Genomic DNA, 14,619 nt, shown 5'->3' with positions numbered 1-14,619 from the left:
GAGAAATCAGGGATACAAGGAACATATCTAAACATAATAAACAATATATAGTGAGTAAAGAACCAACATCAAATTAAATGGAGAGAAACTCAAAGTGATTCCACTAAAATCAGGAACAAGACAAGGCTGTCCACTCTCTCCATATCTCTTCAACATAGTTCTTGAAGTTCTGGCTAGAGCAATAAGACAAAAAAAGAGATCAAGGGATATGAAACTCTTAACTTGCTGCCTACTTAGAAAGAGTAGTAGGAAGGGAACAAAAAAATAATGCATTTTAATAATCAGAATTTAAGTATGTCTGCATATAGAGATTCTACAGGCTTAATATATATAACAGGAAACAATTGATAGTTTCATTCCAGATTGTCCTTAGTAGAAAGAGTAGTTTTAACAATCATTTGTGTGTTACATAAAATATCAGTAATTATCCATACCCTTTGAAAACATGAATAAGTGATAATGTCACAGATCAACACATACCAAAAATAATTTTACTTACTCGAATAAAATACATTATCCTCTTATATAAAGAACAAAGAGAATTTATACTCTAGTATTTTCCAATTGATTTTTCTTTACTGGGAAATACTGCATGATGTTCAGTTTATTATTAACTTAAGTAGTAAACCCACTACTTTTCAGTGTGCTTATTTTGTGGGGTGCAGAAACAGGAAAGAGAATGGTAGCAACTTAAGAGAGTCATTGATTTAATAAACACCAGGATCACCATATACGAAAACTATCGGGAAATGTACTTGAGATGTCCTTATAGAAACCCTCTGCTTTGAATAGCTCTTCATTTTCTCTTTAAACAAGAAACAATTCAAGAAAGAGCTCTAGGAGATTGAAAGAAAAATGGGTGTTGACAGATGGGTGAGCCTTCCAGTGCTCGCCTGCCAGGTAAAATGAGTCCACAAGAGTTGCAATCCATTTCTTCCACAGCTGTGAGGCTGCTGGAGGCACATTTCAGTACTTGTTAGTGTAGATACAGTCCATTTGGAAACTGTCACAGGAAAGAACAATTTGACATTTAATAATTCATTTGTTGCTAAAGCCAATATTTGGGAATGGTATGTGAGGCATCCTACATTTAATAGCAAGAACTTGAGCTGCAGTTGGCAAGGTCATGACATTTCACTGTTTTTTATAATAGTACAGAAAAGAATACACATGAAACTCTTTATATACACATGAAACTCATAGAAATTTTTGTTTCAGTTCTTTAAAAAGGATACATATTCATTTTAAAATTAATAATATATAAGAATAAACATACAGGTTCTATGTATTATTCCTTTCCAGTTATATATATATAAATATATATCACATACACATGTATATGTGATATATACATGTGCATATATACATGTGTATGTGATATATATTATATATACATAACCGGATATATATTATATATGCATGATATGTATAGATATACATATTATACACATATGTTTTTCAAGACAGGGTTTCTCTGTATAGCTTTGGAGCCTGCCCTGGAACTTGTTCTGTATACCAGGCTGATCTCAGATTCACAGAGATCCACTCGCCTCTGCCTCCTGAGTACTGGGATAAAAAGGCATGAGCCACCACTGTCTGACTAGAGTAAATAAATAAACATATATGCTAATCTTACTGAGAAAAAAAGTGGAATGTTGGAAAGAAAGTGTATCAAAGTATTATATACATTGTCTGATAGAATTTTCAAAATAAACCTGCGACATTTGCATTACCTCCCTTTTACAATCAAAGAAAATGAAATCATAAAAGTATTAATTCAGTTGTAAAACAATAATAAAATAATGCAACTAATAAAAAGATTTAAAGACATGTCTATTCAACTCTAAAACCTATATACCTTTTAGTAGCTATTGCTAGCTCCTAAACATTGTGGACTTACAAAATTCCAGAGTAGGTTTGCTGGGAAAATAACAATAGTTAAAAAAGAAGAAAGGGTGTAAAGAAAGAAAGAAAACAGCATTTGAAAGCCTAAATGAGTGATGAACTTCTGCCTTTATAATATATACCTTTATTTCATGCTTTATGCCAGTCCAAAAGTGCAACAAACTGAAGAAGGACACGTCCTCGGGACAAAGCTCTTTGGAAAGTTGTTTCATAGAGCATTAACCTGGAACTGTTTTTAAAGTGTTGCCTGCTTACTGAAGGGATGAGTTACCTTAGAAACATACTAGGTTGAACAAAGTTAAAGACACTTCAGTGTTGGTTTTTTCCAAGCTTTTATTATAATAACATGCACTACAAATTTTCAAGTGATATTACTGAAACGCATTCTCTTAATTGCACATTTTTACAATAAACTGCTTTATCAAATTTGGTTCACAGAATATCAGCTTGAAAACTTGTTTTCTGTGCTGTTTCACTGACTGACATGTACCACAAAGAAAAGAAAGAAAATCTTGCTTGCTAAGGAAGAGTAGGAATTAAGAGTCTGAAAATCAAGGAGTTATCTTCAAAGATGGAAAGTTGGCTGGAACTCCATGTTCCCAAAGCTGGCCTTGCAATCTTGCCTACTATTGAGTCATCTTCAAGAAAAAAAGAAAGAAAAGCAACACTTTTGAGGACTGATCACAGTAAATACTACTTTCCTATGATAATAAGTGGTGGCATATTGCAAATTGAATAACATTGTGGAATATTAGTTTAAGATGTATCATATTTGTTTATGTTGTAGAATATTTAAGGATGCAAAGATATGTTGTATTCTTTTATGTTGCATTTAACTCTGTAAAGCTGTATGTATTACATTGCCTGTCTAAAACATCTGACTGGTCTAATAAAGAGCTGAACAGTCAATAGCTGGGTAGTAGAGAGAAATAGACAAGACAAATGGACAAAGAGAAAAATAAAATTCTTGAGAAGATCACAGAACAGAAAAAGTAGAAGGAGAGTAGGGTGCCAGTAACCAGCCACCATGGAGTAACAAAGAAAGAGATGGAGAGAGAGAGAGAGAGAGAGAGAGAGAGAGAGAGAGAGAGAGAGAGAGAGAGAGTAAAGAGAGTAAAAAAAGTAAAATGTCCATAGGCAAAACATACTTAAAGAGATAGTCAGAAAAGCTGGCTAGAAACAAGCCAAGCTAAGAATCAGCATTCATAAGAAACAGTCTCCATGTATTTATTTGGAATCTGGGTGGTGGGCCCCCAAAGAGTAAAAAACACCTAAACCAACAGCATTTTGGCATACCAATATGAGGCTCAATTTCCACATAGGGCCTGAGAAAGCTAAAGTTAAAAAAAAAGTAAATGGCTCCTTTAAGAAGCTCCTCCATACCATTGTGAATTTAAACAGCCTTTTTCATGCTAAATAGAAATAAAACACTAAGTAAAAATGTCTGCCACAGTTTAGGGCACCAGAATTCTTGATCTGGGGATTGAATGCAATTTCTCTCACATACCTCCTACCAGTTCTGCAAGCTTTAGGCTTGGCTCTGAAAGACCCAAGCAGTGGGTGGAGCCAGTTGCCAAAGCCACAGAGACAGCCCAACTATGCACTGCTGCACAGCTTAGCAGTTTAAAGGCTCAAGCAGTGAAAAGAAAAAAGATTAGAGAAAAACAGTAAATCAGGTTCAGACAGAAAATGCTCTAAAAAGTTCCATTGTGCTTAAAAATGTGTGTAGGCTTAAAAAATAGAGAAGGTGTTGGGCCAAAATTATCTCAGGGCTTGTACCTCTAGGCCTATAAGACAGAAAAAGTATCTGGCTCGCGTTCAGGGCCTAGACTTCGGGGCCTGTAAGACAGAGAAAACCGTGGATTGAGTTTGAGTGAGGATGAGACAGCAAAAACTAGGTAGACGCCCCTCCAGCCAGGGGGAGGGTTTGGCTGCCTCTCATTGGCTGGAGGTACCCTTACATCAGAGGGTGTCACTTAACCTTTATAAGCGGATGCTCACAGTGATAAACTGAGTTTCTGCTTTGACTTGATTCCCTAGTGTATCTGTCCTGCATTGTGAGGTTGGATTGTCCTGCATTGGGAATGGGTGGATGGGGGCACTCACCTTTCCCTGGGGAATAAGAAGGCTCAAGGAAGTCTAGCAAGAAGGGATATAGACAATCATAGAAAGAAATATTTTAAAAACAAAGTCTTTAAACAGAGAATAAAAGTAAAATAAAAAAGAATAAGCCACATAGATCCTGAAAGACCCTCAGAGAGGACCTTTTTTTTCGGGGAGACCTCCCCAACGCCAAGGAACAGGCAGAGACCACAGGGATGCAAATCGCAAGAGGTTTATTGAGTAGACACAGGTACCTACGGGCAGCAAGATCTCTCAGAAGACTTGCGCACCTGCCAACTGGAGGGCGGGCTTTTTATAGGGAAGAGCAAAAAGCAAGTTTTACAGAAGCAAAAGCGTGGTTATCGGAATGAGGCGGGGGGTGGGGGGCATGACTGTTCCTATCTTCTAGATATCCTGTTTTGCAGTCAACTTGCTTTGTTGATGTCCTATCTTACCTATCTTATTGACATCCTGCCTTGCAATCTTCCTATCTCAAAGACATTCTGCTTCCTCAAGTACATGGGATGTTCTTATGAGAGCAGGCTGGCTGCTGATCCGGAGAATTTTTTTTTATTTTAAAGCAAACAGGATGTTCCCCTGGGAGCATGCTAGCCGCGGGTTTTGAGGAGGGGGTCTGTAGGGTCTTTCAGATCCTATATAGTATTGTGTTGATTTTGAATTTTTTGATTGCTTATAAGCAAATGACAGCTGCTAAGAGACATGGTATTGAAGAAGGGACTTCTGAAATAAACCAGCTTATATACTTAGGAATGCCTTAACTTTAAAATGGAAGTAAAAAATGTATTTGTCAAATAGAAGACAAAAATGCTTTGGGGAAGAGGCTATGCTTTTAATCGCACAGGAAATGAAAGGCTATGGTTTCCTTCAATATTACTATGGATCAGGTTTGATGGGGGAGACCCCCTGAATCTTGACAGGCGATACATATCAATAAAGTTTACAGCTGGTCTTCCCAGGACTTAGCTATTATCTCCATTTTCTCAGGGACCCCTAAAAATGCCTTTCCTTTCAGACAACAAGAAGCAGTCTAGGGAAGATGATGCCCACTTTTTTAAGAGATGGAGTGGGTGGTTGTTGGTTATTTGGCAGGTTATAGATGGTTGTTATCATTTAGGGGAATATAAGATAAAAAAAAACAACTATCAACCTCAGATATTTTACATTGGCATGGATTTGTTATATTGATACAAATTTAAAGTTACTTTTGTTACACTGTATATATGTTTCTACTCTTGTTTGGGGTATTGTGCTTACTTATAAAGCTTATTTAAAAATGTAATATAAGCCGGGCGGTGGTGGCGCACGCCTTTAATCCCAGCACTCGGGAGGCAGAGGCAGGCGGATCTCTGTGAGTTCGAGGCCAGCCTGGTCTACAAGAGCTAGTTCCAGGACAGGAACCAAAAGCTACAGAGAAACCCTGTCTCGAAAAACCAAAAAATAAAAAAATAAAAAAAAATGTAATATATAATTAATAAATGAGGTAATAGTTAATCTAAAATAATCAAACTTGTCACATTAGTTATGTTTTCAAGGTTAAAGAGGTATACATTAAATAGACAGATGATTTTTTCAAATTCTTCAATGATGTACATAATATGACATTTAAGATGTTTAATAACCTAAACTTTTTCATGACAATGAGACACATATGCTCATTACAGCACCAATTTGCTTCACAAAAGGATGATGGACATCAAAGAAACTCCACACAGAGCTTACTTTCAATGTGGCAAGGCTAGCCAGTTAGGCAAAAATCTGTTCTTGCCTTGACTTCTGACAGTATGTTGTGCAAACTGGATGAGGCAGGATAGTTCTCCAAGATTCCTGCTTTGTAGAAGATTCTGCCTGATATTCTGCAGTACACAGAGTGCCTGAAAAACTGCTAATACAATGTGGGACAATACTGCAAATTTCCTGATTCACTGAAAAGTTTGCCAGATATTCTAGGCCTGTAGACTGAAGATGGATGTCCCAATGTTGCTGAGGAACTTTGAGTGACTGCTCAGGCAGCCACATGTCTCTGTTGTTAGGTAATATTACGTCTTTCTGTGGTCTTTAATGGAGTTAAATACTAAATAGTATTTATTTAATGCCAGGTGCTAGTGGCACAAACCTTTAATTCCAGCACTTGGGAGGCAGAGGAAGGCAGATCTCTAGTAGTTCAAGGCCAGTCTGGTTTACAGAGCAAGTTCCAGGGAAGAATAAAAAGGTACAAAGAAACCCTGTCTCAATAAACAACAAAAAATGTAGAGATATAGTTTTTCTTAGTTATGATAGAAATGAAATTAGGCAAAAAAACTCTGAAATCACCAAGAAAAGATAGATAATGGAAATATTTTCTCTAAATTTGCTAAATACAAATGGTCTGAATATTTTAAATGTAACTTTTATATGATAATTGTTTTGTTTTATATAGTGTTACTATGTTAAAGTCAAACTCTCATTTTTATTTAGACAAAAGGGGAAACATGGACTATTTGTTTAAGATGTGTTACATTTGAATATTTCTTTAAGGATGCAAAAATGTGTGGCATTCTTTTATGTTGCATTTGTTTAACTTTGTAAAGCTGTGTTACTTTGCCTGCCCCAAACATCTGATTGGGCCAATAAAGAGTCAAATGGCCAATAGCCAGGCTGGAGAGAGAAATAGGCAAGACTGGCAGACAGAGAGAATAAATAGTAGGAGAAATCTAGAGAAGAGCAAGGAGCAAGAAAAGGAAAAGAAAGGAGAATGTCAGGCCAGCCACTAAATCACATAGCCAGCCATGGAACAGGAAAGAAAGAAAAATGTAAAAAATAAAGAAAGTTAAAGCGTCCAGAGGCAAAAAGTAGTTTAAGAGAAACAGAATTCTTTAGTTAGAAGAGCTAGCTAGAAACAATCCATGCTATGGCTGCGCATTCATAAGTAAGAGTAAGTTTCATGTATTATTTTCGAAGTTGGGTAGCAGACCCCCAAAGAATTTAAACAACAACAACTGGGTAATATATTTGTTTCTCCTACTTCTATTTCTAAGAGAAACTTTTCACATTAGTTCAAAATATGACATCAATATTTAATTACCAAATAAGATGAACAAAAGTATAATGGCACAATAGCATTATGTAGAGATGGTCTGAATGAAAAAGTATAATGGCACAATAGCATTATGTAGAGATGGTCTGAATGAAAAAGGACAGCAGCGGTTCCATCATCACTGTCAGCCTTCTCTTACTTTTATATTAGGTGATTGCTTATATGTGTCTTCTTCTTGTCTTTATATATAGCACCCCAGTAAATCATCGAACCTAAAATTCTTCCAGTGAAAATATATTGAGTCAGAAATAACCTTCTCTAGAGTTCCATTGAGATATGCAAACATACCTACAGAAAAACAATTTGAAATATGTTGCCACAAGTTACTTATCATGTTTTCTTTCATCTCTAGTAAAGAAGTAGAAATCACTGTGTAAGAGTAAGATAATGGGTTTCTTATGTAGAACATCAAAGAAAAACTCTCAGTGATTCTCAATTTGGCTAAGTGTAACAAGTCAATAAAACACTCTAAAGCAAATACAATGTCTTACTAGATTTTGTCAAAATGCTTTGTGTACCTAATGAGATAACCATGTGTTTTTGCCTTGAGTCTTTTTATGTAGCAGATTACATTTGTTAATTTACATAAACTGATTTATGTTTACAATTCTGGGATAAAGCAGTCTTGATCACAGTGGATTATCTTAACGATATCTTCTCAAATGCAGTTTGTAAATATCTTTTTTCTTTTTTTTTTTTTGCGTTTTCCACCGTTTTTTTTTTTTTTGTTTTTTTTTGGGTTCCCCTTTTTTTTCTGCTCCCCTCACTGCCTCTCTCCTCCCCTTAAACCCTCTCTCAAGGTCCCCATGCTTCCAATTCACTCAGATCTTGCCTTTTTCTACTTCCCATGTAGATTAGATCTATGTATGAATGCCTCTCTTAGGGTCCTCATTGTTGTCTAGGTCCTCTGGGCTTGTGATTTGTGGCCTGGTTTTCTTTGCTTTATGTCTAAAAACCACTTATGAGTAAGTACATGTGTTAATTGTCTTTCTGGGTCTGGGTTATCTTACTCAAAATAATGTTTTCTAGCTCCATCAATTTGCCTGCAAAATTCGAGATGTTATTTTTTCTTCTGTGTAGTACTCCATTGTGTAAATGTACCACATATACCTTATCCACTCTTTGGTTGAGGAGCATCTAGGTTGTTTCCAGGTTCTGGCTATGACAAACAAAGCTGCTATGAACATAGTTGAGCATATCTCCTGTGGCACGATTAAGCATCATTTGGACATATACCCAAAAGTGGTATTGCTGGGTCTTGAGGAAGGTTGTTTCCTAATTTTCTGAGAAATTGCCACACTGACATCCAAAGGGGTTGTACCAGCTTGCACTCCCACCAGCAATGCAGGAGTGTTCCCTTTATGCCACAACCTCTCCATCATAATTTGTCATCAGTGTTTTTGATCGTGGCCATTCTTACAGGTATAAGATGGAATCTCAGAGCTGTTTTGATTTGCATTTCTCTGATGACTAAAGATATTGAAAATTTCCTTAAGTGTCTTTCAACCAGTTTAGATTCCTTTGTTGAGAGTTCTCTGTTAATATTTTATTGAGAAAATGTGCATCTCTTTTCATCAGATATTGGCCTATACTTTTTTGCTGTTGTTATGGAGTCTTTTTCTGGTTTGGATATCATATAAATAATGGCTTCTGAAAAATGGTTTGGAAATATTGTTTCACTTTTTTTATTTTTGAGAAATATAGGTGTTAGTTCTTCTTGAAGGTCTGATAGAATTCATTGCTGATTCCATTTATCCCTGGACTTTAAAAAAAACTTTTAATTACTGCTCTTATCTCATCAGATGTTACGGATCTATTTGAATTATTTATTTAAATTTGACTTAGTTTTGGTGAGGCATAAATATCTGGAAATTCATCAATTTCTTTCTGACTTTCCATTTTCTGAAATGGAAATAAATAAATATGTCTATATAGTTATCTGAATTTCCTCAGTGTATGCTATATTTCTCCTTTCAACTTCAATTTTATTCACTTTAATCTTTACTTTCCTTTTGTTATTTTCACCAAAGATTTATCAATCTTGTGAATCTTTTCAAAGAGCTCTGTGTTTCATTGTTTTCTTGTATTTATCTTTTTGTATTTATTTAATTTTAGCCCCGATTTCTATTCTTTTTCTCCAACTCCCTTTCTGGGGGAGGATTGTTTGTATTTTTCCAAGACGTTCAGATGCATCATTAAGTTATTAATCAGGGACGAATTCTAGTGTCCTTTCTTTTAATGTGCTGGAGACTCTGGGGGTTGAGAAGATTTATCTCAATATGGTATATAATATACAACAGGTCCAACGAAACATCTTGCTAAACAGAGGAAAACTTAAAGCATTTGAAATACATTCAGGAAAAATAGAAGAATGTCTATTCTTCCCCCTTATAGTTCAGTACTAGCTGAAGCAATAAGACAAGAGGAGGTAAAGAAAATACAAACAGGAAAGGTAGGAGTCAAAGTAAATATACTTGCAGATGACATGATTTTATACATAAAAGACACTAAAGACCCAGAAAAGTTCTACAACTAATAAACACACTCAGCTTGTTGATGAAAAATGAACATAAAACACTGTATATTTTCTATGCATAAATGATCAATAGCTTAAAAATTTCAGGAAAACAAGTCCATTCACAATAGCTTCAAAAATATCTTAGAAAAAATCTTACCAAGGAAGAAAAAGATTTGTACAATAAGCTGAAAAAATAACCTGAAGAAAATGCAAGAATATGAAAAGACATCCCATGCTTTACCTTACTACATATATAGGTGTGTATATATGTAATAATAATCAAAATAAAAGAGGCTATTAATATGAAAGTGGGGGGGCACAAGAAGGAGTTGGAAGAAGGGGACTTAGGAGAGACTGAATGAAGAGAGGGAGTAGAAAATGATGTAATCATATTTTAATTAAAATTAATTAATTCTCTAAAATCAAAAATTAAAATTAAAAATGTCTCCCTGCATTCTTTTTGCCAATCCTCTGAAATCCAAGAACCACTACATCTTGAGAGAGAAATCCCATGACTTACCTGAGGACCATGTGTCTCGCATGTGCTTTTCTACCTTCATTTCACCCCCTCTCTTATCAGGACCCTTCCCTCTCTAGTGCCATGACCAGCTTGAAAAAGTTGTACCTTATAGTCCTGTAACTGTCTTTTGGCATGCCTCTCTAAACAATACGTTTGGAGGAGAGAATTAAGATTCATGAGACAACTAAGAACAAAAATGTGTGACATTGCATATAAAGAAAATAAGTTTTGCCTGAAAAAAGACATGAGAATAAGCTATAACATTGAGGAGAGTTCAGTTTCCTTTTTGAGCTCTCAAACCCAGGAAATACAGTGGTGGTAGTTGTTTCTACAACATCACGCAGAGTTAGCAGGTTGTTTTCTTTTCTTGTGCCAGTTCCAAGCAATATATTGCGTTTGCTGACTGCATACAAAAGCACCATGTTGAGAGGGATGGTAAAAAGTCTTCCAGGTTCTACATAAAAGAATGTCATAATAAAGTACTCATACCTGCCACAGGCTACAAACATCTTTCTTCAGTCTGGAAGCAGGAACTTCCCAGGAGGAAATCTAAAGATGATACCAATAAAATCAAACATCTGAATGCCACCTGGTCTCAGAGAAATCAATAGAATGTCTTCTTTCAACAACTTGGAAATTCTTTTTCATACACGCATAAACTATGAAGTGATAAATTCCATATCAGGTCTCAGCACTGCCATCTTTAAGATATGGCAAGTGTCACCTTGGAGGATGGAAATTTTAAGTTTTTAGTTGAGTTCAATCACATTTAGTGTTTAAAAAAATAACATGGGCTCAGTTTGAAAAATTATATATGTAGTGAGAATGTTAAAACACACCCAGTTCAATTGTCTAAGAAATAAAAGGATCTATGTCTATTGGTGCCAGATTCTGGCTCTACACCAGATGGGTCAAGTAATGGCTATGTCCTATGTTCGAATTTCCTTTTCAATGTTTCCTTTTTATGAATCTAAGATTATATCTAAATACACTATGTTTGGTGAACATCATTTTTATCTCCAGCAAATTGTCATATTTTCCTTTAAGAAATCACTTTGCATTTTGTTGGCATAGCAACAAAACATGATAGTAGGTTTACAAAAATGACATTTCCCCTGATGTTTATTATTCATGATGCAGATACCGTTTTCCCCATCACCTCCATCAACACTAAAGGGTTCCTCCATTTAAATGTAAATTGAAAATAAAAAGATAAATGTTTCTGCATTTACTAGCCATGAGAGGCAAAATTCTGTCTTGGCCAATCTTTGCTTTATTCTGTGCTTCTAACTAAAAACCCTCAAAAGAAGAATGGTATTTAAAAGTTTCAGGAATGTTTACCATTCCACCAAAGTCTTAGACTATCCTCATGCATGCACACCAAAGGAGAACCCTCTTGTTCTTATCAGCAATCATAACAGCTCTCAGCAATATTTATATAAGGAAATTTGTACTTTCAAAGAATTGTACAAACATCTCAACCAGCTATCTCTGCTGGACTTTAGACAGTCTCAAATGCAAAGTTTTCATCATAACCATTAAACCAAAAGCATAAACAATTATCCTACTTCCAACCTAATAAGAAAGATATCCACACTTCCTTCAGGAGTAATTTGTTTAAAAAGTTGTTCCTACATTGCCCAAGCTCTGTGTGAGCCCACACAGAAGATCTGTTTCACAAGAACCTCATCTATCCACTGTTTCCCCAGACTACTGGTTCAGCATACATTTTCTTCTTTTTGGAGTATGAAATTCAAGGAATAGTATCAACCTATTGAACATCTATCTATATGCTATGAAATAATGGATGTATATGTTTGTATACATACACCATTGAACTCATCTTTGTTTAAATATATAGATATAGACATTGAATATATTTCTAACTAAAAAGATTTGTTCAATTGTTGTTATGTGTATGAGTGGTTGACTGTATATATGCATGTACACCACATGTGTGCCTTTATTGAAGGAAGCCAGAAAGGGAAATCAGATTCCCTGGAAGTGGAATCTCAGAAATTTGTTAGCCATCATGTGGGTGCTGAGAACTGAATTCACATCCTCCACAATAGCAGCAAATGCTCTTTCCCATCAAGTCATCTCTGCACACTCTAAATAATATAGCCTTGAAATACGCAAAGAATGATCTCTTTTTTCTAAATAATTTAGATCAAATGAGTAAGTAAGGTTGACATTTTGATCTAATACAGAAAATGTTTTATGAACTCAGAACAATGAAGGCTTTGACAAACCTGTCAAGGATTACTGAAACTTTATCATAGTTGTATAGTATATTCACATAAATGGAATAATTTTACAGTTATGCAGAAGGCTATGTGTAGGGGACATAAGTCCTATTAATTTCTATTAGTTCTTGTAATGACTAACATAAATTCTTGGTTGTCTTTCCTGGATTAATAATTGAAATTCAAAAACAAAAATTTGTTTTTCCCATTTCTTCTTTTGTTATTTTTGTTGTTGAGATTCCTGTAGTACCTCAGAGTGGAGCATCAATTATTATTCAACAGAGGCAATACAGTGAAGAAATAAAATTAGATACTTAAGCAATGAAATCAAGCACATATTGGTTTGAGTCCTTACTATGCCAATGAATATGTACATGATCTTGGGAATGTAAACCTATTATGTCTGGGCTTTAATTTCCTCACTATCAAAATATACTTTGCAACATTACTTACATCGGTTATCTTGGGGAACATTAAAAAAAATCATTCAATTTATGTTTTTATGCCAATGTCTGGCACATAGTGTTTATTCTGTGTGTGCTAAATTTTATTAATATTTACCATAGTTAAACATTGATAGACCCCGAAAGGTCATCATTTTAAGCAAGTCTTTGGTCCAAATTGATTAACTTTTATTTTTCTTTCGTTTCATTAAAAGAGAGTATATAAGACCAGGTACCTGCTCTTTTCTAAAGGGAAATGGGGGAGGTGAGGTAGTGGAGGGATGGAAATCTGTGGGAATATATGAGAGAAGAATGAAGAAAGAAAAGAAAAGGAAGGAAGGAAGGAAGGAAGGAAGAAGGAAGGAAGGAAGGAAAATAACCAATCAATCAAACAAACAAACAAAAAAAAGGGTAATTATATGGCCAACTAATTTTGCAGTGAATAAGTCTCCCCATACTCATGCAAGTACATAGAATCAAATCAGTAGAGCATTCTGGTCACCCCATAAGAAGTTATTTAAGATACATGTAACAATAATGTTCATCTTTAAAATGATAAAAAATAATTCAACTTCAGAATATTTTGCGTCTAATTGAAAACCTTTTAACTAATATTAATAAAACATTCTTCCTTGATGACAAAGACCTATTAATTTCCAATATTATTTTAAGACTGCTCATCAGAACCAATATGCAATCACAAAATTGGAGGCATTTCATCTTGAAATAGTACTAGAGATTTGGTAGTCCAAAGAACTCATTTTAAAGATTAACGACAACAACAACAAAAAACAATGAGACCCTTTAATAACTGCCATGCCCAATGACTGGCAAAGGCCTGATACAATAGCTTTTTTCTTTCCAATACATTGCATCTACAATGAAATCACGCTATAAAAGAAAGGTCTGTGATAAACAGCACTAGCTGACTTAATACATTATCCTGATAGAAGATCTTGAGACAAAAATTTGTTGAGCAATAGTACACATGGGATGTGTGCTGGCCATTTTGGTCAACTTAACATAAACTAGAATCATCTGGGAAGAGGAAACCTCAGTTGAGAAAATATCTCTACAAAACTTACCTTTAGGCAAGTCTATAGAGCAATTTCCTTATTAAAGATTTATGTGGATGTGCCAAGACCACTGTATGTGGTGGCATTGCCAGACAGGTGGTCCTGGGTTGTATGTACAAAAACAAACTGAGCAATCCATGGAGAAAAAGTCAGTAAGTAGCATTGCTCCATGGTATCTGCTTCAGATCCTGCTTTGACTTCCCTTAGTTTCCTTTGTCCCAGGCTATATAAGCAAAACAAACCCTTTCTACCCCATGTTGTTTTGTATTCTGCTCTTTATCCTTGAAACAAAAGCAAACTAGGAGAGGAAGGAATTCTAAAAAGCCCAGGTGAATAATTGTAGTACAAGCCAGCAAAATATGCACTATTTAGTAAGGTACCCAATAACCAATTGAAACTATGTCCTGCTGGAGATATTTACAAATTCATATATTAAAAACACATCCAAATTAGTCATTGCCAACATCAACTGTGGAAAAGGTACTTACTTACATCATTATCTTCCTTGGTTGTATTTTGCTGGATTGGCCAATCTTGCAATGCGTTGGAGATAATGAGGAGGGACAGAAGCAGAGATCTTGTTTTTTTAAATTTTATTTATTTATTAAGGATTTCTGCCTCCTCCCCGCCACCGCCTCCCATTTCCCTCGCCCTCCCCCGATCAAGTCCCCCTCACTCATCAGCTCGAAGAGCAATCAGGGTTCCCTGAGCTGT

This window comes from Microtus ochrogaster, chromosome X, assembly GCF_000317375.1.
Source record: "Microtus ochrogaster isolate Prairie Vole_2 chromosome X, MicOch1.0, whole genome shotgun sequence".
Lineage (NCBI taxonomy): Eukaryota > Metazoa > Chordata > Mammalia > Rodentia > Cricetidae > Microtus > Microtus ochrogaster.
This window is presented reverse-complemented; position numbering follows the sequence as displayed.